General features: G+C 52.3%; 1 protein-coding gene and 1 long non-coding RNA gene across 5 annotated transcripts in view; one reads left to right on the top strand and one right to left on the bottom strand.

Annotated features, from left to right (window-relative positions):
• Positions 1-434: 434 nt before the first annotated feature.
• Positions 435-27,280, top strand: part of Trpc3 (transient receptor potential cation channel subfamily C member 3) — a 118,738-nt gene continuing 91,892 nt past the window's right edge. Inside the window, exon 1 of one of the 4 annotated variants that reach the window (XM_015479006.2) lies at positions 435-571. The gene's annotated coding sequence lies outside the window, so the exon portion shown is untranslated. The remainder of the gene's footprint in view (positions 572-27,280) is intronic. The other 3 variants (XM_048811993.1, XM_048811992.1, XM_048811990.1) reach the window with 3 other exon arrangements.
• On the bottom strand, positions 20,073-25,656 carry LOC125619332. Its single transcript, XR_007350817.1, has 4 exons — positions 25,395-25,656; positions 23,548-23,801; positions 22,510-22,655; positions 20,073-20,241 (listed from the first exon to the last, which is right to left on the bottom strand). It is a non-coding gene; the product is annotated as an uncharacterized LOC125619332 (long non-coding RNA).

The following is a 27,280-nucleotide window of genomic DNA, read 5'->3' as shown; positions in this document are numbered from 1 at the left end:
CTCAGGGGCACCGGCTGAGCCTGTGGGGAACCAGGACACAAAGGACACATTTCCCTCCAGGTTCTGGCCTGAGGGTCCCTGTTTTCTTCATGATTCTATGTGCTCTGCTGCCCGCCTGGACCTAGGCAGTGTTGGGGGGAAGAGGCAGCTCACATGCCCTGGGCATGGACGGCGTGGGCGAGTCCTGCTCACAGGGCTGGGACCCTAATGCCCCTCCGTGTACAAGGAATGGTGTGTGTCCACACAGCCAGAACAAGGCTTTAAAGTGATTTAGTAATAAAACAGTGCCATCAAAAGGAATCAGGACTCCAATTACAACCTGCAATTTTATTAACAGTGAGTCAGTAAAGAAATATTGAACTGTGTCTTTAAAAAGCCTTTTAATGAATAATTAACACCCAGAGAGAGAGAGAGAGAGAGAGAGAGAGAGAGACCTCATCCTGACTTCAGTGCCATATAAATTTGGAATCTGAAAATTCATCTCTCGCCAGAAATGTTGGGAAAGTGGGAGAAGCGGTTCTTGCCCTCCGTCGACTCACGCCAGCTGTGACGGCTGGTCACAGAGGTGAAGGTACGTGAGTCCCAAGGGGAAGTCCGTGTCTGAGATTTTGCATGTTGGGTGGAAATGGCTTTATTCTTTGTGTCTTTGAAGGAGAGCTTTGATACTCGGGTCAGATCTCAATATGGGGGATCTATGTTGATGGATGAGTTAAGTTTGTGTTTTACCTAAACTTAAATAAAGCAAGTAATTATCAGATAAGAAATTAGTGAAAACAGGCGATTGGGGACCACTGCCAGGAAATGCAAGAAAAGCGCCCAGCCAAAGTCCATTTCAACACGGGTGGGGTGGGGGGGCAGCTCGCGCAGCTTCCCGACTGTGCGCCTGAAGCTCTGGGCTCTGCTCTTGGCGATCATCCACAGTTGTATTAAAAATACTTCAAACAGTTCACTGAAGAAACATCAGGAAAATGTTGTTGATCTCATGCAGCTGACTGGTTTTGAAGTTCAGCGAGTAGGGCGCGGCCTTGAGGTTTCAAGACGTGACACATTTGCACTCACAGCAACAGGTCCTTTTAAGGCCCTGAGCCCAAACTCAATCACAGAAAGCAGCTAATTTTAAATTTAAAGTTTCTGAAAATCACTTCTGTTTTCCTTCTGTTGAAGTCAATTACCTTCTCTTTTAAAAAATCCAGTTTCCACCTGGATTTGGTAGCTAAATCAGAAACCATGAATGTACTAGAGATGATGAGTTCATCTGGATCCAAACAGGAGACATTTCAGAGTCTTCAGAATCACATCAGGATTTTCTTATGCAATTTCACGTGATTTGGCTGACACCTATGCAGCCCTCCTCTAGTCAGGGGGGCACGGGCATGACTCTGTGTTGTGTGCAAATACAGGAGCCAGGGAAGGGGCATTGGCCCCCAGTGATCTCAAGAGATCAGCTCATGACAGGTTGCAGATATTCAACCGCCACTAACTTAGCTACTGAGTGATTTTGGTAAGGCCATCTGACTAATTCTTTTGCAGAAATTCATCATGTCTATTAAGAATTGAAAAATGGATTTTTGACCTTGGGTATGAAATAAGAAAATGAAAGTGATCCATACAAGGAAATGCCCACGGGCATCTGGGAAGAGCAGAGGCCTCAGGACTTGAATTGGTCTTTAGTTCTCTGGTAGCTGAGATGAAAGAAAAGTGGAAACAGAGAATTCCTTAGACTTCTGTTGCTGTTTTTCCTGAGGAAAAGAAAGCATTTCTACCTTCTGCAGTAGTAAACCTTCACCAGAGCAAAATGAATGCGTCTTTGCCACATGGAGTGCTTTGGTAAGAGGTCATGGTCAGCCGCCTCCAGTGCGGCCCTGCTGGTGATTTACATTCTGTTTTATTCTGTAGAATAAGTGCAGGACCATTTCCATGTCAAAAGTGTTTGGGATAGCACCCTTTTATTGTTATTCAAAATGCCTTACTTTTCATTATTCTGCTAATTCACAGAAAAAAAAAACCAGGCTACTTTTCTGGGAATGACTAGCAGTAAGACATGCAGAAAGATTCACAAGGAAACATGTTTAACATTCACTGTAATGAGCTCAGGACCTTACCTGGGCTTGCCTGTTAAAACTTCCATTAGATGGTTTCTTAATGGAACACCATGAGTTTGCCGAGGTATCACATCATGAGGTCACCGTTTCCGCTTTATTAAGAGTGTGCTATGGACTCTGAAGAGCACATCTCAGTTTCCTTTAGGTACGCTTCACCTGAGATGATTCTGGCAAAGACAAACTTCAGTGTTTACAATTACAGAGACAGATGTTCCACTGAGCAGTCCAAGTTCTAAGAATGACTACAGTGCAATGATAATGTGAGTTCTATTCTAAGGCTGGTTTTATGAGTTTTGGATTTTCAATCAACCTGTAGAACAACTGGACAGCCAAGTGGTTTGCTTGACTCTGCAGCCCGCCCTGCCCCCCCATGTTCTGCTGAGGCCTGCAATGTGGGTGTAGAGGAGTTTGGAAACTGAGATTCTTCACTAATGGATTTGAATTAAATGTGAGGCTGCGGTCACTGGGATGCACCCTTCTGGAATGGGGAGAGGGTTCTGGCTTGCAGCTGGGTGTGGGTCCAGTTAGGACAGTGTGAAGTGCTGGGACACCACCTCATGGTGCTTGAAGTCTGGCGGGAAGGTGGACATCACCGTATCCCACAAGAACGTGACAGCGGGTTGCGATGCAGCGGCCAGGGCCCTGCTGTGTCCTGGGAGGAGCAGCGAGAGCACCATGGGCTCGCCAGGCCCCGCGGGTCTTCCTCGGGCAAGCGGCGGCTCCCTTCCAGTTGAAGGGCCAGCGGGTGTTTGCTAACTATGAAGACCCAGGTGGGAGGATGTCCCAGGCAGAAGCAGGGGGTGAGGCAGGGGGGTGCCACAGAGGGGCCACCAAAGGCCTGTGGATGGGTGACAGTAGGGGGTGGCCAGAGTGGGGTCGGGGGCGGCAGGGCCAGCTGCTCAGACAGTGGTGGTCTCTGAAAGCTACGGAAGCCTCTGAAGTGTTTGAAACAAGCGGTGGGCGTGACCGGCTCCTGGGTCTTTGTTTCTCCTACACAAGGAAATGTCCACCTTAAGCATGCAGCTGGCCGAGCTTTGACCATCGAATGAAGAGCCACGAAAATAAAGGTACAAATATTTCTGTCACCCCAGAGGGTGAAGCTCTGGAGACTTCGTCCCAGTTTCCAGCCCCAGCGCCACTGTCACAGCCCCAGGAAGCGTTTTGTGTGTGTGTGTGTGTGTGTGTGCACGCGCACATGTATGGAGCTACACAGTTTTTTCGAATCTCATGTAAACAGAATGTGCTCTTTTACATCTGCCTTCTTCCATTGGCGTATTTTCGAGACCCACCCATGTCACCACTTGCTTGCTGAGTGACATTCAATCTTTGGCTGGACGGCCATGCATCGTTTCACAACAGGGCCACATTCTCAGAAGCGCATCTTCGTCCATCTCCTTGCTTGTGACTATCACAGCACCCCCTTATGGACACCTGGGTGCCATTGACCAGTCACACAACCCGGGCCCACCCAGGCCGCCCAGGTTCTGTACCACTGAGCCACACCCACAGCCTCCTCGGGGCCCTTCTGATGGGATCCAGGTCAACGCGAGGCTGAGGAAGGGCCCTGGGTCTTACGTAAGCGTTTGTTGCTGCTGTTGTTTGTTTGTTTGTCTGAATCTGTTCTTTCAGTCACGCATGACCGTAGGTGTGTTGTGCACATTATACACACATGGAGTATGACCCCATCCTGTGGTTGTACGTGGTGCGGAGCGTCACTGGCCGCGTGTTCCTATGGGAACGCAGGGATTGATGTGCCTTTCATTCTACACCTTTCCTGTACTCTTCCTCTCTACCTTCCCTTCCTTCCCTCTTGTCTAATCCAGTGAGCTTTGATCCCCCCTTCCTTATTCTGTGTTAGCATCCACATATCAGAGAGAACATGTCATTTGGGGGGATTTAGCATGGTGATCCATCCACTCACCGGCAAATGCCATTATTTCATTCTTCTTTAGGGCCGAGTGACACGCCCTTGTGCACACATGCCACCTTTATTTACCCATTCACCTGTTGCAGAGCACAGTGGGAGCACCTCTGAAACCATGACCACAGGGGAAGCAAGGTAAAGACATGGCGTTTACTGCCAGTGTGTCATGACCTACTCTGTGGGTTTCGTGTGACTGTCAGTGTGCTGGGTCTGTAGACACGGGCACTGCCACAGATGTGCACCATGCGTACTGCTACCAGGCTTCCAAGGCCGGGGGGCCGCGAGGCCACAGCGGTGCTGCAGCGCCGTTGTGCTGTCACGGGACCTCTGCTGCTTGGGGTCCGCTCCCCGCAAGGCCGTCCTGTGGCCTGCGACTGTACCGCCATTTGCTGACCCCTTCTTCTGTTGATGGCTTGATCTTGGGGATGTCCAACAGCTGCCGTGAACATGTTGGTGGTAAGTCTGCTCTTGGGCAACCATAAGTGGATCAAAAGTACTGTTCCACGTCCAGGAAACTGCCCAACAGTTCTTCATGGGGTCTCATATTCCAATGTACATTTTTCTAATTCCAAAGAGCATTTTATGTCCTGCTAGGGTTTGGATCTGGACTGTCCCCAAAGGCCTTTGCATTCATGGCTAGGTCCCCAACTTGATCCCCAGCATAGGAGGTAGAGGGACCTTTAGGGTGGCGCCTAATGGAAGGTCTGAGGTTGTTGGGGGCGTGCCCTTGAAGGCGGCCATGGAATGCCAGTCTCTTTCTATTTTTTTCACACCCTAGCCACGAGGTAAATAGTTTGCCCTACCATGTGCTCCCTTCCATGACGTGCCACCTTGTCACAGACCCAAAGCAATGGAGCCAATTAGTAATACACAAAAACTCCAAAACTGTGACCCCACAAACTCTTCCTCTTTATAAGTTGCTTGTGTCAGGTATTTTGTTACAGTAATGGACAGCTGACTGATGCACATTCTATCATCCGTATGAGAAACAGTTCTGGTTTTTCTGTAGCCTCACTAACACTTGGTGTAGTCAGTCTTTTTATTTTTAGATATCCTAACAGATATGAAGTGAACGCTCATGTTTTCAATGTTCATTTTAAATAAATCTTCCTGGCTTCAGCATGGAGAAGGACTAGAGAGAGGCAAGTGGAATCCGGGAGATCAATAATTAGGGTGACCATTCATCTTGGTTTGCCCAGGATTGTCCCAATTTAAAGCTAAGAGTCCTACATCCTGGGGACCTGGTTAGTCCTAGGCTTGTGTGGACAGCCTTATCAATACAAAGTCGTGGTTTTGCCTTGCATGGGCATCTCGAGTGACGATGGAGAGAGCTGGACCCATCTGAAGTCAATTGGGACGCACAAGACCACAGAACTGGGTGGTCTTGAACTAGGTAGGCTGGAAGAGGCAGGAGGTTGCCATGGCAACCCCAGGCGTCCAGCTTGCCCACTGACCACAGGCTGGCCCTGTGCTGACGTGTGCAGCACGGAGGACCAGGTCCGGGAGGATGACCTTGCATCCAGCTTCGTGCATGTAGAGTGCGAGGCTTCTCTGCAGCGTCCACGTGGTGATGTCAGATAGACACACAGCCAGGAGCCAGGGGACTAGTCGGGCTAGAAAAGCAAATCATGTTTAGGAAGGTCAGTGGAGGCCTGGGCTGGCAGGAGCCCATGGGGACTCTGATCCTGGACCTCAGCAGAAGTCTCCTTAACTGACTTGTCCAGGAGTCTTTCTCCGTAACTTTTTAAACATATGTCATACTTCTCTGGAAGAAAAACAAGAATAAAACTTTATTATCACAATGAAAAGTTTTAATTTGAAATTATAACTTTATCATTAATATAAAACATACTCTCTCAAACTCATTCTTAAACTAAAACTTCCAGTTTGTCATATTAACTCTAGTAATTGGATGAGTTAATGAATGGTTACTATCTGCTGTATGTACACATGTATTTATTGCAGCATCATTTAGAGAAAACGTATCTAAAGTAGATGCTGAGATGACACTTTCTTAACAGCCTGACTCTAAGGCTCTTCTAGATGTTTGGAAGATTGTTTGACCATCTCACATCCCCAAATCTCAAAACACAGATGTCATCCTTTTGCTTAAAAATGGATATATCAAGTAACAAGACACAAGGTGTGGAAAACATGGCCCGCCATGAATCCTGAATTCTACAGCTTAGTTTAGGCATATTTTTACTTAAATACATGTGATTCCTAGGTACCACCTAGGTACCACCTAGGTCCCATAGCATGCACCGACACCCGAACGTTAGCAGTGCCACAGTTAGTAAGACGTGGACTAAGTCTGATTTGAACACGTGGTGGAGTTGTATAAAGGATGGGGCAGGGGAGGGGTTCGACACCTGATAAGAGGTAAGAGGAGAAAACACGTTAAGGATGTAGAGCCCCAGAGCAGGTTGGAGAGCTGGAGGAGGAGCGGTACCGGGAGGCCTCCTGGGACCCTGCAGTACTGCCCTTAGCTCTGTACTTCAGGGGAGCCACGTTGAAAATGCAGTCCAAAGTAGTGGTTGAAAATATGTCCTATTTTGCTGTTATAGTATGAAAGCAGGTGCTTAGAGATCGAAGATCAAGAAAAAAGTTCAGAGGAAAACTCAGGAAATTTAAAAGATGTCAGATTTAAGGAATGTGGAGAATGAAAGGAAGCGAGTTCAAAAGTCAGGGGGAGCCACTTGTCTCTGTCTCTGGAAGCTGTAAATCCAAGCAGGAAGGGAAGCAGGTGGCAGTGGGAAGCCCAGAGCCTGGTGGGCGAGGGGGAAGGAGTGAGGAAAATACTGTGTTCTAGTGTTTCTTGTGGGACTTGATTTTTGGTAGGAGGAAGCCCCCACATGGAATCCCCTAACTGGTTACTCCTTGGACACAGTAAAGTTCTCAGAAAGGCAGACGAAGGCCCAGGACGGGCGTGACCGTGGCTGGAGGTCTGGTGTCTCTGGGACGTCAGGGAGGTGCACCGAGGAAGGCCCTTGGCCAGGGAACGCACAGCCCAGGCTCACAATGCATGTCCCTCTCGGCTTCTGTCAGTCCAGCTTTGTGAAATGGCTTTTGGCAACTGATTGTGACCGGTTTGCTCAGTAGGTAGCCCCAGGTGGCCTCTGCTGCGACTGGGTTTCAGGGCAGCTGACCTCCGCTCCCTGGGAGGAAGGCTGGGCAGAGGGCAGCAAGCCCGGCCTGGCTCCAGGAGTCCTGTGCCGGCCCCTCTCCACGGTGTGGTGGGCGGGCGGCCGTGGGCGCGGACACTTGGCCAGGAGGCGGGGAGGGGGGGGGACCGGGAAGGCTTCCTGAGGGCTTTTGAGGTGATTTTCTAGGGTGTTCTTTATGCTGCGGGAGGTTAATGCGGTGGTGTGAAATGCGCAGAGTGGAGTGCAGAAGCCCTGCCGGTCCCTGCCTGTGCCCTGAATGCCAACTGCTGTCAGTGGTACCTCCCTTCCTTCCCTGTGTCACAGGGGACTCCAACAGTGCACAGAGGTGCGCAGGTCCCTTCCTCCTGGAGCGCAGGGACGCAGCACTAACAGCATTCAAGGCCCGATGCCATTCTGTGCCCACGCCCAGCCGGGCACTGTCTAGGCCGCTTCAGAATGCCCACGTTTAGGGCAGGGAAAGGAGTGTGTTCGGTACAGACGCAGCTGCATTAATAAACTGCTCGGTGCCCTCAATTTAATTTCACAATACACACATTCTCATTTAAGCTGTCATTTCCCTATGAAATAAGATGAAATGTTTCTCTCCTCCTACCTAATTCTAATTTTTGACTCAGGTTAATTATTCTCCACAAATACAGAAATTCCAAGTTTGACAAATGGACTATAATTCCAAGGAGAATGAAGGAATCAAGTCTCGACACCCTGTGGGAAGGGGAAGGGCAGCAGTGGCCCGGGTGACCTTCCTGTCCCGCCACCGCCTTGAGCCCACTCTTGGTTTTGGTCCACCCCCGCCCTTTCTGTTTGATGGCAGGCACCAAGTGAATTCACTGTGATTTCTGTACTTCAGTGCACACGTTCCCTTTTTCTCCATTTAAAAAAATAAACTAGCTTTGCTGTGACAACAAACAGAAGAAAGCAATAAGTGAAGTACCCCAACACGCACGTGAGCACTACCACCAGCTCATAATGTCTGGCCACATTTACTTTGGTCTCCCACCTTTGTTTTTTTTAAGAAAAAAGTTTTGCTTGGAAAATCCTTATCATCCCCTTCAGTCCACCAATTTGTTGTTTTGTGAGGCTGGGGACGGAGCCCAGGGCTTCGCACATGCTAGGCAAGCATTCCCACCACTGAGCTACACCCCGGCTCTCTTTATTTCTATTGTGAGAGTGGGTCTTGCTGAGTTACTGAGGCTGGCCTCAAACTTGCCATCTTTCTGCCTCAGCCCCCTTGAGTCTCTGGGATTGCAGGTGTGCACCACCTGTGCCTGGTCCTGACCATTTCTTTTTGTTGTTCAACAAACCTTTTGTTTAGTGGGTATGGACGATATCAACAGGCTGAGCTAGGACGTGGAGAGGCTGGGGAATAAACCAGTAGGCTCGTCTTCCAAGTTTACCTACAACAGTCTTTTATATCCCACCTTTCCCCGTTAAGGCCTTCCTAACCGTCTGAGGCTGTTATGTCGCAGGACTGGCCTCTCCTCTCCAGCATCTAGGACACATGTGACCTGTGTGCTTGTACTGGCTCATCCTGAATCATGAGTGACAGCTCTGCACATCTCTTTTCAATTCTGGTTAGGTGATGGCCATGGTGGGCGTCGGGGTCTAGCTCAGCTGCAGAGTATTAGCCTAGCACACGCAAGGCCCTGAGTCCAGTCCTCAGCCCTGGGGACAGGTAACAGTGAGGCCCATGGTAGAAGTATTTACACCACAGAAATGGGCCAACACTGCACGTCAGGAGAGCTGGTACCAGAAGCTCTGCGCGTGGGCACAGCACATCACAAACACACCTGCCACAGATGCTCCACATGCGTTTCTGGACAAGTCTGATGTAAGTCCTGGGTTCTGCTCTGGGTCAAGTCATGTTCCACGGGACTTTCAGGCATTGCAGCAGCACATTCTGATCATTTTAAACAGCATGTTCATTTCTCCTTCTGCCATAATGAGGGTTAGTGGTAGTTTGCCTTGTGTTTTTGGTATCCTAAATTTTAAAAGGCTGTTATCTGAAATGACTCTGATGATACAGTTGCTCTCCCTCGCCCTGGTGGGCACTTTCATGCCACACACTTGCAGGCCAGAGAGAGACGTCTCCGGCCTCAGGCATCCCCGGCTTTGCTGGGCTCCACACCACGAGCCACGAACTGCTGTTTCTCAGCTGCGCTCCTCTCTGCGCACCATGTCGCCCCGCCGGTCTCTATGCAGGTCCAGCTTAACGCCATTCAGTTGCTGAGAGGCGTGAGAAAAGGGTGGGTGTGTGTGGGGCATGTGCTTAGCAAACTGTCCCTAGAAGGGCCCATAGGAGCGACCAGTGACACAAACCAGGAGCCCTCAGTGCAATTTCCTGAGTCCTGGCCTTTCCAGGTCTTCGTCTTCTGCTGTCCCTATCTCTGAGCATGATCTTTTCAATTCCTATGCAAGGGCAGAGTCTCAGAACTCTGGGGCAGGTCTGCAGAGCCTGGCTCTGCCTTGGGGGTCTTTAAGACACCAAAGATAACTGATTCCTTTTTCTCTCGTTTGGCTTCTTTCATCAGTAAACCACTCTGGTGTTTAGTCACCTTGGCCATTTTTAAATCGAGTAGGCAGTGCTTGGACCCTGAGCTGGGGTTTAAAGGCAGTTACTCTGTCTTTTCCGTCAGCCATGTTGAGTGGGGAGTGGAGCTGCTGAACTTTGTGACACAGCTGCTGCTTGGGTCGGGTGGCACTAGGAAGAGAGATGCGCGCACTTCCTGCTCTTGTGTTCCCAGCATTCCTCCATTGGGCTCACTGTCAATTGAAGACATTCCCTTGAGCTCCATCCCTCTGCCCTCTGCCCTTTCCAGTGACTTTTAATAAACAGGGAGCCCCAGGGGAGGAAGTGAGGGCGATCAACTGTTCTCCCATTTTTCCTGTCAAATGGTTTTGAAGTTCTCATCAAGAAAAGGATTTGCAGAAATGACTTCTTCTCATTGTGTTAAGCACAGGTAAGGAAAATGTGCCCATCAGGCCGTCAGCCTAGTGTGGCCCTGGCGCCCGGTAGCTTTAGCGGTTAGATCCAGCCTCTGTTGAGACAGCTCACATCCAGCTGAGCCCAGTTCTAGGCTGGTTCCCCGACTCTTCATAAATCACCATCTGTCCAGGTAGGACTGACATTTTTCTTCAGTTAGAGAGAAACTGAATTTTGTCACCTCCCCTGATCCACCCATGACACAGAAAGTAAGCAACATCCAGATTTTTTTGAAGCCTTGATTTACAGAAGGGGAAAAATCCTGAACACTCTACAGCTTAAGTTCAGACCCGCGTGACAGACCAAGGGCAGTGGAAACCAGAGGGCAGTTCTGAGACGGATGGGGAGACCGATGGGGCTCCTGGGAGATCGCGCCCAACAAGGGAGGAGAGAGGCTCACAGGTGAAGCTAGCGGGATCCTCAGCACCCAGCAACCTTCATTCTAACACTGCATCGATGGCTCATTGCATACCTACTGCACACCAGGCCCTGCACGAAAGCATCATGGGTAATTTTACGGCTTCCCTGTGACTACAGGAAATAGGAAATGCTGACTTTGGAAGCAGGACAATCCCTAATTATGGTTTTAATTGCTTTTGTGTCTTTGGAGGAGTGATTAATTTTAGTAACTGATGATATTCAATTTGGGTTACTTTTACATGCTAGCTAGTGATACCTGAAACATTAGAATAAGACTCCTAAAACTGTTTAAAATTTTCAGAGGAGAAATTATCAGCGTAATATAATAATTTTCACGTAAAATGATATTTCAACAAAAATTTTGGCATTCCATTTGAGACAGGTTCTTGACAGTGGTAACTTCACGTTGCTGGCAGGATTTTGCTTAGATGTGGCTGAGTCCCGGCATGCATGTGCCAGATTTGAATGTTCTGTGAGTCCCACATCTGTGCATGGTGTAGAACCAGCTAGCACTTCTGTCCTGCCTTCCCATACCTGACAAAGGCACTGACCCCCAGAACATGTCACTGGTGGGAACAAACTTAAGGGGAAGGCCCTAATCTTGAGGTCTTACCCTGCCCTGAATTTGATCATCCTATTTTGATCCTCTGGATAAACTCCAAAATGATATGACATCTGTTAGCTGATGGTATTGTAGTTAGTGTCCTGGAATGTGTCTGTTTGAACTCCTGCTCGCGGGGCATGTATGTGAGGAAGGGGGACACCAGAGTTCACTGCACCCAGCTGGTGGCACCACCAGGCTTGTGTGGTCCCCAAGGGCATAGCAGCGATGAGCTCAAACCATCAAGCCTCACCGCTCACGTTAAATGAGAGGTTTAGTGGAAGTTATTGAGACTCCAGGGAACCTGTCCTAATCAGCCACCTCTGCGGCATGGGAAGCAAACCTGTCTGATGCTGGGGATTCTCTGGCATGGCACATCCACAGACAGCCACATAGAGAATTAGATAAAAAGAGCCTGCACATGAGGGACCTTGCCATTGCTGTAATGTCATCACTCCTGACAAAACAGGCCAACTGGCAGGAGAGAGGGGTTTCTCTTTACAGGACACGCGGCATAAAGGGACCTCTAGGGCTGCAGTGCAGGGTGTCAAGGTGGCTCACGTCCTGACGTGCCAGTGGGACATGGCACTTCACAGCTGCTCCACTCCCCACAGCCTGCGTCTGAAAACACTCCAGCCCCGGGTGCGGAGCTTGCCCATTTGCTGGAGCGGTACCCACCCACCGCTCTCTGCAACAGTCACATGCAGCTGGAGAAGGCCAGGTCGCTCTGAGCAGTTTCTCGGAGGTACGAGGTTTCCAGGCTGTCCCAGTTCATTTCTGTCACTGTCTGCCTGACGAGGGGGACCACCATCAGCGACATCAATAACAGCAACAGATGCTCCTAACAATAATTAAGAAAAGTCACTGGCGATTCTGGGGCTGCTGTTGAGTCACCCAGCCTGTGGGGATGCATTAAGAACACCAAGAAGCCGGAATCACAATTGCAGCTGAGTCAGCCATGCTGCAGAGTGCTTCTGCACTGGGACACGGATGTCAACCCCTTCACCTGCTGAGCACAGCAGCTCACGACAGAGACACGGGGACCCAAGCTAACTCTGCGGCAGGGCACAGGCAGCTCTGCAGCCTGCAACACAGGAGAGCTCTCTGGGGATCAGCCAGGTACGGGAGTCTCACTCCCTGCCACGTACGTCCCCCAGTCGGGCGGCCTTTCAGGGCCAATGTCTCGGAGGGGCTGTCCACTCTTTCCCAGTAACTAACTGGCAGCCAGCATTTGAAGTGCGGACTTGCTGCCGTCACTGCAGCTTGTGGGTCCCTGCCACACCAGTCCTGGTCCACTGTGGGGTATCCTCCTGGCTTTCCTGATGCTCTGTAGGTTTCACACCCAGTCTTTCAAAAGTTGCCACCACGTCTATATATTTCAATGCTTCCTTCAAAATCAAACCGTTAGCATTCTGTATGTGCTAGGACTGTTTTGATTGCTTCTTAGGCAATATTTTCTAATTATTCAAACTTTAAGCATTTTTAGATGTTTTGTAGCCAATTCTTCAGATGACATGTCAGCATTAATTTTGTTTGTTTTATCATCAGTAACTAAAATTGGACATTCCTGCCCGATATTAAAACCACTTTTACAAAATTAGAAAATTTTTGGCAAGTTGATGATTCAATTTTGTCTTTCAAAGCTTTGTATTTTGGTGCGTGGATCTACAGAAGAGGGAGCTCTGAAGTCCACCCACACGACACTGAACAACTTTCACAGAATCCAAATACGCACTGACATCTTTGGAGGATTCTGGCTCTGATACACCTCCAACCTGAGGAGAGCACACTAATAGAACACACCATCTCTGATGTCCGTAAAATTGTTAAGGGGATAAACCATCGAGGGGTTTGATGGAAGTGTCCTCATCACCATCCAGGGTCATGAGACAGAGAAGGTCTGAGATGCTGTTGATGCGCATTGTGCTACGACTACCATCTGGGGACGTTCGCAGGTGCTGCGGGCCTTTTTGCCTTCTTACCTGTGATACCTGATAGTAACTTTCGTCTCCCTCTCAGCCATAGGGTTTCCACTCTGTAAAAGTCATGATAACAATTTATGCTTCTATGATAATATGTCGCTTCTGAAACCATGGCATAGCATCGTCTGTAATAATGAGACAAGGAGCCAGTCACACAGCAGGGTTTTTGGTGTTTTGTTTTGTTTTTTTAATAAGAAGTGAGAATTCTGTAGAATGGTTTAGAAGAATATTTCAATTCTTCAGCTGAAATTTCAGATAATCACATTAACCTGTAGAAATCTCAGTTGAACCAAGAACCGGGAGTCTCACTCGCTGCCACTTTACATCCCCTGTGAAAAGTCAAACAGGGAGCTCAGAGAAGCCCAGCTCGCTTTCCCAACCCCAGGGCATCGCTGGGCAGCCGCTCCAAGGGCAGAGGACAGCAGGCTCGGGAAGAAGCTGCTCAGCTGAGACTAAAACCAGGATGGGTCATTAGAACGACTTTGTTTTTATTTTGCATTTTGATGATGTTAGGAATCGAATTGATACCAGAAATGATAATGGGGATCCTTGTCTTCATGGGTAAGACAAGAAACCCCAAAGCAGTGTTGTGTGGCCAATTGTGACATACCCAAGTCTTCTTCTAGAGCTCAGGAAATGAAGCCACCGTCCCTGAGACCCCAGGCTGGCCCTGCCCTGCCCTCCTGGCTCTCGTCTGATGGGTTCCTGGAAACTACACCAGTCACCGGCCAATCTTGAGCTGTGCTCACACTGGTGACTGGCAGGGCTTAATGTCCTTTCTGTTTCACAGTCACTTCTCTGAATCAAGCGCTACACAGAAGCTTCCCTGATACAAAGTGAAGGAGTGAAATCTCTGGACACTGAAAACCAAAATAGCCTCCTAACTGTTTTTCCAAAAATAGGTCACGTGAAACCTCTTTTTACAGAGGTCACTGGCGACCAGAAGTAGTGTAATGGGAGCAGTCTCTGATTGGGTCTGTGAGTTAAAATGCATTAATGACTCTGGGCTCTGAGCTTTGATTTTTAATGCTGAAGTCAGTTTATAAAAATGTAAATGATGACTTATTTTACCTAGTTGTTAAGCTAGTTGAGAGTTTACCAGCAAATGATTATCTGCTTGGACACTGTTAAATGACTTAATTTCCAACACACTTCTTCACACAGTAATAAGGGCTAGTAGTCACTTTTTTTTTTTTTTTTTTTGGTACCAGGGATTGAACCCAGGGGTGCTTAACCACTGAGCCACGTCCTTTTGTATTTTATTTAGAGACAGGGTCTCACTGAGCCCTTTTTACTTTATTCATTTAGAGACAGGGTCTTGTTGACTGTGTAGGGCCTCCCTAAGTGGCTGAGGCTGGCTTTAAACTCATGATCCTCCTGCCTCAGCCTCCCGAGCTGCTGGGATTACAGGCGTGTGCCATGGTCATATTTTAGCCCATAGAATTCATAAATGTCTGGTGTGATGAAAAGTCAGCTCATTCTCTAACTGAGGGGCTATGTCCGAGTGTGAAGCAGAGGTCCTAGTGTTAGGGCTCACTTTTCAGGGTTGCAAAACAACAGCGTGGCCCACTGAGTCCTGAGTTTGTCAACTCAGGCTGATACTGTGTCGAGATAGTAAATGCTTTCAAACACCCTGCCTGCCGGGTGTTCTGAGGTGGCCTCTGTCTTGACATTGGAAAGCCAGTTCAGCACCCAGCTCTGTTGGGTAGTGGACACCCAGAGCTGCTGTTGTCACAGGGGGAGTGACCAAAGACGAGACAACAGTGGAAAGACCTGGGGAGTAGGTCGTATGGGGTGTCAGGGGCTAAGGGAGGAGAAGCCTGACCAGGAGGGACGGAGCCGGGCATGGCAGGTGGAGACCACCACTCTGCAGGTGAAGGGCAACCTGCAATCAGGCCAGACCAGCCTCGGGGCACCTGGGCACAGTGTGAGGGAAGCTGCCCACTGACCTGCAGGGCGACTGGAGAGCTGGTGAGAAAGATATCAAAGGAGACTGCTGAGGGGCCAGACTCGGAGGCTGGGCACCCAGAGGCCAGAGAACAGTGGCGGCTAGGGGTGAATCACTGTGAGTAAGACTCTATTTTGTGTAAAGAAAGAAAACTTGAGCCATATCTACATATCAAAGGGAAACTGGGGAAAAAGAGATTTGAAATATTAGACAGTAGGGAGGGTTCCACAGTCAGGAGGATCCATGTTGTCAGGACACTACGGAAAAGGGGAAAATGAGATCTGCCGCCACTGGATTTGGAGGTGCTGGGGTGGGAGGTGGGGCCCAGGGCAGCAGGTGGAAGCCAGAGGAGGCAGCACAGGCTGCAGGCGGGGAAGGCAGGGCCGTCTCACCCCGACCCCCACCCTGCTCTCCCCATTCAGTGTCCCCACCCTCCCAGGTGGTCACCCCCCACCCCTCACTCAGGGACATCAGGTACCTCACCCACAGCAGGCGCGGGAAGACGTGAAGATGCAGAGAGCAGACTCTGCCCCCAGGAGCTCCCAGACTCCCCGAGGCGCTGTGGAGTGGGTAGGGGACAGGCCCCTCGGGGGCTCACTTTGAGAACACCAACCAAGACAGAAAGACTGCTGACTCGGCAGCAACCAGACTTCCCGAAGCATAGATTCACCATCACTTCCCATCGAGACGTCTGTATAAGGGGGACCACCGCAGCACTGTCACCAGGCCCCGCTGGACTCTCCCTGAGAATCCACAGTGTCCTGCCGAACGGGAAGAAGTTGTGGCATGTTCACAAGACGGAATGAGACGGGGCGAACCTCAGCTCCCCAACACAGACGGCATTACAGTGCGACACTCGGGCCTGGAAAGGCCAGACAGGAGGCCGAGCACACTGCGTGGTTTGGAGCTGTGTGCACAAGCCATGGGGACAGGGGCCTGTGGGAGGAGTCCCTTGCCCTGCCTGGGCCCAGGCGCTGCTCTGCGGGGAAGGGGAGCCTGTGGGCGTGCCTGGGCGTGCACCTCCTGTCGGAGGCTGTTCGGTGTGCACCCTTCATTCCAGCAACAACGCAACAAAGCTGAAGCCCCGCGGGCAGCACCAGGGTGCTGTGGATGGGAAGGCCGGGGCCGAACACAGCAGGGTGCCCCTGCCTCCCCGCCTGCCCCTTCTGCACCTCCACATGCTCTGGCTGGTGACCGTGTCTCTTCAGAGCAGCGTGGGAGCCCAGGACCTCAGAAGGTGGCCTTGTGTGGAAACAGATGTAACCAGTCAAGACGAGGTCATTTTGAGGAGGGAAGGTCCACATCCAGTGTGACTGGTGTCCTTGTAAGAAGACGGCCGTGTGTGGACAGAACAGGAGGAGGACGTGGTGTGAAGACGGGTGGAGGGCTGGAGAGACGCGTCCAGGCCCCGCACACAGCCCGCCTTGAGGAGGAGACGGAAGGCCCAGCGGTGCTGAGGAGCAGCCGCAGACACCCGGGCTGTGTGGCTCTTGCTGACCTCCCTCTGTGGAGTCTGTTCCAGCAGGAGGTTGAGGCTGGCCTTCACAGCCAGCGCCAGCGGCAGTGACAGGGAGCAGCAGGAGCACGGGAGCTCGAGGGTGGCCGCCGGCAGCGCTTCCGCTCCGCCAAGCCAGCGAGGCCCTCCGTCCCACTCTCAGCACAGGGGTGGGAATGGCCTGTGGCTGGCAGCTCTGGCGCGTCCCCGTCCCCACACCTCTTCCTACGCAGTCTTCTACTGCCCTCTTCCTCGCTCCCCGTGGAGGACCCTGAATTATTGGAGGGGAGCATGTTCCTCCCAGGCGGACCTGATAGACCATTATCAGAACAGGCCTGTGAGAGTGACAGGGAGAGGAGACGCCCCTGAGGGTGACATGGGAAGCAGCCGAGGAGGGACTAACCAGCTGCCCGCTGGTGTCAGGCAAGGCGGGCGCTAGACCACCGCGGCCAGACAGAACCGCAGCTCTGATAAAGGCCTCCTTAGACCCTATTCCAGAGATCTCTCTGGCTTCCTTTTACTTCCACAAAAAGCAGAGGGAAAGCGCATCTCTCCCTCGCGGTCAGCCAGCGCCAAGCAAGCGCGTCTCGTGTTCACTGTGCACACCGTGATTTCAGTTCTGGGAAAGCCACCCATTGAGCTTCCCGCCTGCACCATTAGAACCCATGCTTCAGACAGGGTGGGCAAGAGCCAGATAGAACGAGGCAGTGAGTTTCACACACAAAGCAGTGATGGGAATTGTGTCCCATAACTTCTGTCTTATTATGATTTAAAAATTCAGTAACCGTTCTGATCTAAGCAGGAGTGGAGGGGGCAGCGTGAAGCCTGGGGTAGTGGGTGGTGGTCAGGCTGCAGTAACAACAGCACTGTAATAGAAATAGCCCCAAGAGCCCTCGGTGTCGGGCTGAGCCTCCACAGGTCCACCTCCTCACCCACTCAGGCTGTAATGTGACGGCCGAGTGCCATTGGGGTCTCCCCCAAAGGCTCATAGACTTGGGGGTGGGAAGACCCGAGATGCCTTAAAAACAAATAGGATTTTCCCAGAGTCTTAATTCTGGTACTGAGTAGAAGAAGCAGTGCCCTATTTCAGAGAAGAGAAAGCCCAGGTTCTTGGAAGTAAGTACTTTACCTGAAGTCACATACCTGTTCAGAATTATAACCCCAGACGTTGTGTCCTGGTGAGTTAAGGCTGGACCTCCACATCTGGGAAGGTTGTGAACATGAACCTTGGAAATTAAAGTACCAATCCAGACAGGAAATGCCCTCTCCAGAAAAGTAACTGAAATAACCAACCAGACCCAGAGCTGAGGTGCTTACGAGCCACCTGGCATGGAGTGGGCAGTGTGAAGAGGGCCGGCAGGACAGACACGACCAGTCCAGTGCCCTCAGAAACCCTGACACAACTGGACTGACCAGTGATAGCCCATGGGGGCATCGCGAAAGATGACCAGCCTAGTGGGACTGAACTAAGGTCCTGCCTTAGATCTTAGTTGTCTGTTAGTTACAGGTCCCTTAAAATTGAGGTCTACACATGTTCTATTATGTATTGGTGCTAATTAGTAGGCTAAACTATGCAAAGGACATGGATGGCCGGTGTCCAAGGTCACAGGGGGATCACTGGCGTGATCTGAGCCAGCTAATCGCGGCTCTCTATTACAGTAGCACCTGGCTGGCTCCATGCAGGGATTTTGCCATCCCAGTGACAGGAATACTCAGAGGCTTAACTCCCAGGGAGCCACACTAGGAAGCCCAGGAGTGAATATGTCCCGGCAGGACGGCAGGACATCAACTCGGTTGCCCCGCTCCCTGGCACCAGCATGCACCAGAGCCACCCGCAGGGCCCTAGGGCATCCTGGGGCCCAGCTGGAGTCTCTGATGCAGCAGGTCTTGGGCTGGGCCTGGGGGTCCGCAACTCCAGCCCCTTCCCAGCCGATGGCAGTGCTGTTGGTACAGAGCTGGCACTTGAGAACCGCGACTTGCCGCCTCAGGTCGGAGTCGCCAGCAAAGCTTCTTTCCCCCACTATTTTCAGCGTGTACCAGTTTCACATGCACAAGGTTGAGGTTAAAAATGAAAAAAAAAAAAATCTTAGAGTCTCTGGTCTCAAGATGAGCATAGAAGCAGCAAAATGATGTAAGAAGAATATAAAACCAAAGCAAAAAAAAATGTCCCTCCAGCTTTGGCCAAGAAGGCACACCACCTGGCCGTGCTGCTTTGAGCCTTGATGAAGAGGCTGAAGTCTCAGCAAAAGAGAGAAGAGCATCATTGTCTTCACTGAGCTGCCCGCAGAGCTGAGGACTCAAAGGGCAGCTCCTGGTTTCCCAAGGAATCGGCTAGAGCAGGGGAGGAGGGAGGAGAGGAGAGGAAGGAGCGGAGCAGGGCTTGGGCTCTCGCACCCCCCCCCCCCCCCCCGTGTGAGAAGGCGCTGGGGTGAGAACCCGAGAGCTCTGTCGTCTTCTCAGTGGGTGCAGAGCATGAGCACTGAAGGGATTTCATCCCACCAGAAAGCACAGGGAGGCTCTGAGACGTGCGGCCACCGTGGCAGGTTCCCCGGCCGCCAGCAGGACTCAGGGGAAGTCCAGCTGCTCCCATCCAGTGCCTTGTCCACCATGCCATGTTACAGCGCTCTGAAGACAAAAGGCCCCCGGGGCTAACAGGAAGGAGCCAAGGCAGGAGTCAGGGTCCTGAACCTCCCTGAGGACCAGTCACGGTATCATCCTGCCCGGATGACCATGCCTGCCCCCTGGGCTGCTGCAGGGATCCCTGATGGAAGGACATGGTGCCACCTCTGTGAACTGTGGGCCTGCCACCATCACGAACACGGCAGGGTCGGGCTGAAGTGACTGCCGGGCTGTTGCTCTGCAGAGCTAAAGAGGGGTTACAGACAGGAAGGGCCGGCGCTTTAAGAAATAGTTTATCCAAAACAAAGAGCCAACGAGGAGTAGCTTCAGAAGACTTTCATTTCATATTTCTGGTGCTCAATAGTACATGTTGGCATTGAAATTGTATGAGACCAAATTCATGTTGGAGGTTGAAACAAAGTAAAAAAAAAAAATGAACAGGCAGAAAGCAAGAGAAGATTGGACCAATTGGGGTCCCCATACACCCAGGTTGCCCTGTGGGAGGGACTGGCTGAGGATGAGGCAGGCTGCTGGAGCCTTCCGATGGTCCCATCCCAGGAGCTCCCGGCCTCCTCTAGCTGCTCATGCTGAGATGTCTGTCTTCCTGCCTCAATGGGGGAAATTCTGCATCAATAACACCCACCTTAACTCTCAAATGACTTATGGCCAAGAGACTCCCAAACCCTGGGTTTGGGGTCAGAAAGTCCACAGGACTATTTGACATCACTGGTGACGGTGACTCATCTCTGGTCCCCGATCCCATGGCTGCACGCGGTGCTGGCTGGGCATTGATCAGGAAGCACTAGGAACAAGATGGAAAGACCCCAAGTCACCAAGGCCACGCTGGGACGGGGTAAGGAGCACTCGGCCTGAATCAGCACATGAACACAGCAAGGGGAGAGGGCGACTTGCCTCCCGTCTGTGTTTAGCAGCACGTGCTCCTGTGGAAGCTGGAATGTGGCTGCTATTTATAGGAAGCATCGCAGGCACGTCCAGGACCTTTCTGTGGTGCAAGGAAGCAAACTGGTGAGCCGAAGAGGGGGATTGATGGTCCACATTGATGAACTAAGACCCCAGGGATGAGACAAGACTCTGTGACCCCTGGGCTATTCCTCATGGGTCTCGGGTGCCATGAGGTAGCCAAGGGCAGTTACGAGAGCAGAGATGGAGGAGGGAAGCAATGGCAATAAATGAGAAATAAGTGCTTCATTTCTAACTGGAAAATGTTTCTTGGTCCCAGCTGAGCGTGGTGGCACACACCTAATCTCTGAAGCTCTGGAGGCTGAGACAGGAGGATGGCAAGTTCAAAGCCAGCCTCAGCAACGGTGAGGCCCTAAGCAACTCAGTGAGACCCTGTTTCTAAATAAAATACACAAAAGGGCTGGGGATGTGACTCAGTGGCTGAGTGCCCCTGAGTTCAATATCCTGAGTACAAAAAAAAAAAAAAAAAGAATTTTTGGTCCCAGACATATCTGTTTGGTTCACACCAGGGCCACACTAGTCTGGCTGGTGCCTTTGTGTGGGTGGAGTCAACTCCATGGGCATATGGTGGGGTGCCAAGCAAGCGCTAGATCTGAGCTCCCACTTGCACCCAACCTAGGCGTCACTGGGCAGTGCACAGACTGCACACCTGTACGTGGAAGCCTGGCTGCACAGACTAATGTTTTTGAATAAGCTGAGTGAACGCTGAGGATGGGGACTTGGTTGTCCATAGGGAGGCTCTGGATTGTGAGGTGCCGTCTGACCCTCTGAGAGCACTTGTAGCAGTTCCTCTGTGGCTGTTTGGGGGCCTCGCTTATCTCCTGATCTACCTATGCTACGCATCAGTCACTCACAGTCATATCATGGAATAATTTATGGTGGATCAAATTAACCTCTGTTTCCTTCTTTGTGTCCAGGGTGACAAAGGACCTCCATCTATTTTCTTCAGAGTTCATTGGGATTAAAACTTTGTCATCAACTTTTCTGTAGAAGTATGTGGCACTATAATAATGTATTTCTTGCTACCTATGAAACGAACAGGTGCAGACTCCTTGGAATACGAGCAGGACCGCTGTCCTAGGGGAAGTGTCCTGGCATGTTCCTGGCTCCGCCAGTCCTGCCCCGTCCTTCCTTCTAGGGCTAGGTCTGAGGGGGGAGCATGAGCCAGGTGCGGGTTGGGGACGGCCTATTTTCTCCTGGGATAAACGAGGCCTAAGCGGGCAGAGCTCTGCGGGCACAGTCGGCTGCCGGCAGGGCGAGGGTGCCACCCAGGCAGGTGGGAGCTGGGACTGCAGAGGACCTTTCCCTGAGGAGGGCCATGGAGTCGAGGAGCCGTGGGCGAAGAGGGGCAGGCCCAGGCTCACGGCTGGCAGGGCGCGGCCGCGGCTCCTGCCCCCTTCTGTGTCCATCGCTGTCCATGAGCTTCCCTTAGCCAGGAGGGAGGCTGGTGGGGAGCTGCCTGCTGTCCCAGCACCGTCCAGCCCAGGGCCTTTGGAGCGCAGGGCTGGGAGGGCGAGAGCCTGGCCTGGGTTGACAGGTGCGTGTCGGGATCTCGGCTTCACCCGCACTGGGCCAGCCATCTTGGGCAAGGTGCTTGGCCTCCTTGTGTGCAGAGCAGTTTCCCAGGAGCCTGGGCACAGTGAGCCTCCACACCTGAGGGCTGCCGCTGCTGTTGTCCAGAACCACGCCCAGGAGATCTGGTCCCCGCATGTTCCTCAGAGGACGCTGTCACGCTGAGGACCTCACAGGCTGGAAGCCCCTGAAGTTTTGTCTGGTGGCCGCAGGCCTCTGGGCAGAGACTGTTCTGCAGGGAGCCCACGGGCAGCCCTCGGAGAGCCAGCCCTCCTTGCGAACGGGCCTCAGCCTGTGGGGCCCCTCCTAGGTCCCCTCCCCGGGTCCCCTCCCCGGGTCCCTTCCCTGGCTGGGCTTTGACACACTGCTTCTTGGATGCTGGCTGCTTCTGGCTTTCCTAGCCCCCTTTCCTGCAGGTTCCCGACTCTCCTGACCGTGGAGACCCACCGGCCCTCATGCTCGCCTGTGGAACTGACCACAGAGTCGGGAACACACTGGGTGTCAGGCCACAAGGACAGCAAAGCTGAAAACGGCTGGGTGGGCGCAGGCTGTGGCGTGGTGAGGGATGGCAGGTGGGCAGCCGCAGGGCCTTCAAGAGGAGGGTCAGCGAGGGCACTTCAGGGAGCTGCCCTGAGGCCCTCTGTGGTGGCCCAGAAGGGAGCAGGAAGAGCCAGGCAGGAGAAAGGGACACACACAGCAAAGGCCACCAGGGACTCACCTGGGCACCGAGGGCCTGCGGAGGGGACTGGAATAGGCCGGCAGAAGGAGGGGTCCCGACAGGTCCTGGCCCTCTGACAGGATTTGTCAAGCCCCGTGTTCCCAAGCTGTGACACCCACACCAATTCAAAGGCCCAGGAGGGACAGCTGACAGGGAAGAGCAGATTGGTGGCTCAGTCCTTGTCCTGGGCTCAGGGAAGAAGGGCATGTCCCCGTGGCTCCTGGGCTCCTGCACAGGGAAGTCCCTGCATACCCAGCACCACCAGCGTCATATTAGTGGGAGGGGGATTGTCCCCAAAGGGAGACAGGTGCTGCTGGGAGGTGAGTGGGACACCAGCAGCCACAGAGTGGCAGGTGTCCGCCACACCCGGCCACTCAGTTCCCGCACGGTGGTTTCGGTTCAGGAAGGCGAGCTGCGTGGTGGGTGGGTAGGAGAAGTGCGTCCCTGGACGGCTCCCCACCCCCCACTCGGGGTTTGGTTCAGGGTGCTCGTCTGTTTTGTTTTACAGAATCCACTTTTTAATTGTGACTTTCGCGTAGAAACTCAAACGTGAAACAGAAAAAAGCAGCACTGGGGGCTGGAAGGGGGAGGGGAGGGGAGCCCCTCCCTCCACCTGCCCTCCGCACCTTGAGGGGCCACCATGGAACTCCCATGGCTTTGAGAAAGACTTCAGAGAACCTCCGTGGTGGCCCTTTTCTATAAACTGCAACCACATGTTAAAAGGCATGTTTCACATTGGCGTTTGTCGGGTGAAGGAGACAAGCCTGCGTTATTTATACCCCAGTTCTGAGCCTGCCCTCTCATCAACCAGAGGTTGAATCACGGTTGCTAGGAAATAAAAATGCAGGAAGAATAGGCATCCGCAGAAGGGCTCCCCTGCTTTCAGATATTTATCCCATGTTGCTCTGTCAAGTCATTCAAGAAAGGGTAGGAAATTGACTCTTCATCATGAGGGTGTTGTGCTCGGGACTTGAAAAGGACAGGACTGAATACCCCGTGATTGTCAGAACCAGTGTTCCAACCGGCAGAGGCCCATACCTATGCAGGAAGCTTCCGTGGAGGTGAAGGCCGCGTGGGGGTGCGGACTCCCAATCACAGAGGCATTCTTCCAGCTCAAAGGAGACTCTTGACTGGGCAGAACAGCAGACTGCTGGCCCGGAGCCCCGGGCAGCAGGGCTCAGGGACAGCGGCACTGGTGAGGCCAGGCGTCACAACTGTCTCAGCATCCACAGGAACATGTCTTCAGCTTACAAGGATTGCCAGCCTCCTCAAACAGTTCTATGTCTAAAATACTAGAAAATGTGCTTATTTTGAGTCTCAGAGCTCTTAGTGTTGACATTTGAAACCATCCTTCCCAAACTCCTCTGCCTGATCACACAATAAGTGGTGGCTACCTCGAGGTTTCCAGAATGATAAAAATGGACAACTTGATTCTCCATCACAGTGAGGGGAGGCAAAAGAGATGGATTTACATACAGGGTCAGAAAAAGGAGATTCAGGGATATCATGAAGTATTTATTATTGCTGTGATTATTTAAAAGTAGACTCAGAAAACTGAGCAAAGATTGTACTAAACCTTCATTTCAAAGGGGGAGCTAAATGTGGGTGAGAGAAATCAGTAGCATGGAGAATTTCAAAGAGATCTCACATTTTAATCCCTCCTCTTACAACTTGAGACATTGCTCAATATGCATTTAGGGGAGAGGCCAAGGAAATGTAACATTAATTAGCCCTTGAGGAAAAAAGCATATTGAATGTATTTCTGAATAGCTCCTTTATATATAGGAATTAATTCCATCCTCAGAGAATTTCTTGTTGCACCTGTGAGCTAGAATTACTGGGGAGGAATTCTTATATTTAGTCCACAGCAGAATCATAGCGTGGTATTTTTAGGACATTTATAAGCCTTTTCCGTCCTGGTGTGCCACCTACACATGGTGATACTTGCTTTGAGGGCTTAATAATAATGATAGTCTTTTCTGGTTGGGAATTCATCTTCTAGTGGGGCAAGTAGACACATGCAAGTCTAAAGTCAGTAAAAGGCAAAATAGGGCATATTGAAGGTACGAACAAGACGCAGAGCAGGTGCCTCAGGAGATGGAGCCCAGGGGCCCGTGTGAGGGGCAGGGGTGGGGAGGGGCTTGTGGCTCAGGGCGCAGGTTGCCTGGGCCTTTCAACCTTGGTGGGGTTTCACGTACAGGAAAGCTGAGGAGAAGAGAGCACCGTTCCAGGAGCCGGCTCCGTGGTGCAGTGTGGAGGATGTCTTAGGGTAAACACCACCAGCTGCCAGACAGGCCAGCTCCAGACCCCAGTCATCCAAGACCCAGGCAACGCTGGGGGTGGGAGTCGGGACTGAGGGAGTCACCCAGCGTGCAGGGCCCAGGCCCCGCCCTCAGCGGACTGTTCCTTGGAAGGAAGGGTGTGAGCAGGGGGTGTGGGGGGCGGAGGCCCCAGGCCAAGCCTCAGGGCACGGAAGCTTCTGCTCCTATTCCACTGTCCAGAGCTCAGCTGCCCCCCCCCCCACCGTGAGGAACCCGGGACCTACAGTTTGCTGTGCCTGGGAGCAAAATCACATGGCGGAACCAAGGTTGTTTGTGTTGCCACCTGAGGGACGGGAGGAGAGGCTGTCACCTGGGGACTTCCTTGTCCCCCAGCGTCACCTGTACTGTCCTACCCCAGGTGCCGCCTTCACTGCAGGGGAGAGCGACTCTGCCTTACACAGCCAGGTAGCTGGTGCAGGCTGGTCACCATGGGCAGTAGGTCGGAGGTCACTGGTTCCCAGGTAGCTGACCGACTTGGGAGGACGGAGCTTGTCCAAGACGGCGGCATGAAGGCTGTAAGAGCAGGACCTGAAGCGGAATGTCTTTCTGATATTTTAGGCTTACTTGGCTTTTGTCACTCTTCTCCCTCCGACCTCTTTCCACTACTGCACCGTGAGATTCTGGATTCTGGGCCTAGGGACAGCAGTGAGACCCAGAGGAGGAGAAAGACGTCGCCAGGATGATATTCAGTCGTCTCAGAGTGTGGCTGCCTCTGGGAGACGCCGGGGAAGGGGAGGGAGGAACCTAACTCCAGCATCAGCCCCACGCGACCCCCTGTTGAGTCCCAGAGAGGCTCCTCCCAACCATAGGAAGGGAGGAAACGAGGAGGAAGAGAGGAAGGAGGGAGGGAGGAAGGAAGGAGGGGGGAAGGAGGAAGCAGAGTTGCCTTGAAGGGGACTCAAGTTACCGCCTCCCAGTTACAAAGCAGGAGGGGAAACTTGAGCTTCGGGGTCACAGAGACGAGAACAGCCTGTGCCTACCCTGTGCAGGTGGCTCTGGAAGTGTTCCTGTGTGGGCCGGTCAGGGGCCTGGCCTAGTGAGGACTGAGACAGTTCACACTCACTTCCAGGGATGCCCAGCAGGAGCGGGGGCTGGGTCACTGAAAGGGGGGTGCCCACAGAACGCTGCCTCCTCCTGAGTCCCCGCGCTGACAGCTGGGGCTCCAGGACCTGTGCCAGGTGCTGCCTGGCTGGGGTGGAGGTCGGCTGGGACGGCAGGCGGGCCTGAGGCAGCTGCAGCGACCCCGTCCAGGTGACCAGGGGCTTGGGCACTGAGCCCTGGTGAGGAGCAAGGGGCCAGGCCCCACCTTCCTCCATGAGTCCTAAACCCAGCGACACCCAGCCTCCACAGGAAGGCAGACCTTCCCAAAGACTTTGACAGAGGGAGGGGGGATAGGAGAGGAGGGAAAAGGCTCCCAACTCCCCCTTAACACTCACTAGTAGAGAAAGCAGGACACCTATTGTGTCCCCCAGCCCACCCCTGTGCTACCCCTTCGTCTGCTGTCCGCTGTGGCTCTCCAGGGCCAGCCTCTGGTTAGGACTTCCTTTCTACAGGACACCGCGGTGTTATTTGCCTTTCATGAAAAAGCAGCTCCCATAGTTACACCACTGGCCGCCCCACCCTGCTTTCCTTGTACCCACAGTCACAGAGGCTGTCACCAGGTCGCGGCCCGGGCGCTGGGTTTCCCCTTGGATGGTCTCTCCTACAGAACACTCCTGCTGGTTGTCACAGCTGTGTATTTCTGACATTGTCTTAATGCAGATGGCAAACAGCCACCAATGTTATAATTAACAGAGTTGCGACTTCGCCACAGGCTCAAAGAGAAGGGAATTTGACAGGAAAATGAGGATGAAGAAACGTCTGGTGGCGTTCTCTGTTAATCACGGCACTCTCCCGTTTCCCCAGCACAAGAATCCACTTAGCTACTCACACCTCTTAAATGATTAGACTGCAGCTACCTGATTGAAAACTTTCCATGCTGAGTACATAAGAGAGAAAATTACAGCAAGCTGTGCTCTGTAACATGTTGCTGATGCAGTCACTCAACAACGGCACTCATATCGGGAACTCCGAGTTGGGGCTAATGCATCCATTCTTTTGACAGCTATTAAGGTGCCATTGCACACAAGGTGCCAGGGGTGCCAACGTAAGGAAGTCCTTTCCTCAGGGAGTGTGCAGTCTTGGGGGAAGACAAGAGAATACGGGATGTGCTCTTGTGGGGGGAGCATGCAGATGTGGGAGGGTCCACTCTACTGGGGGTGGGTGGAGCTGATGGGGGAAGGCTGGGAAGAGGAGGCTGTGCAGGGCTGGAGGCTGGGAAGGAGGGGAGTGCAAGGCGAGCAGAGCCGGGCATGGCTACCGTGGCTGTTGAAGAGCTGCGTGGCGTGGGTGGCGTAGGGTCCAGCTGGGCTGCAGGCGCAGCGGGAGACCTGCAGGGAGGCGAAGCCCGC

The sequence above is a fragment of the Marmota marmota genome, unplaced genomic scaffold, assembly GCF_001458135.2.
Source record: "Marmota marmota marmota unplaced genomic scaffold, marMar, whole genome shotgun sequence".
NCBI lineage: Eukaryota > Metazoa > Chordata > Mammalia > Rodentia > Sciuridae > Marmota > Marmota marmota.
The sequence above is the reverse complement of the archived record's forward strand: the minus strand, read 5'-3'. Positions and strand labels throughout refer to the sequence as shown.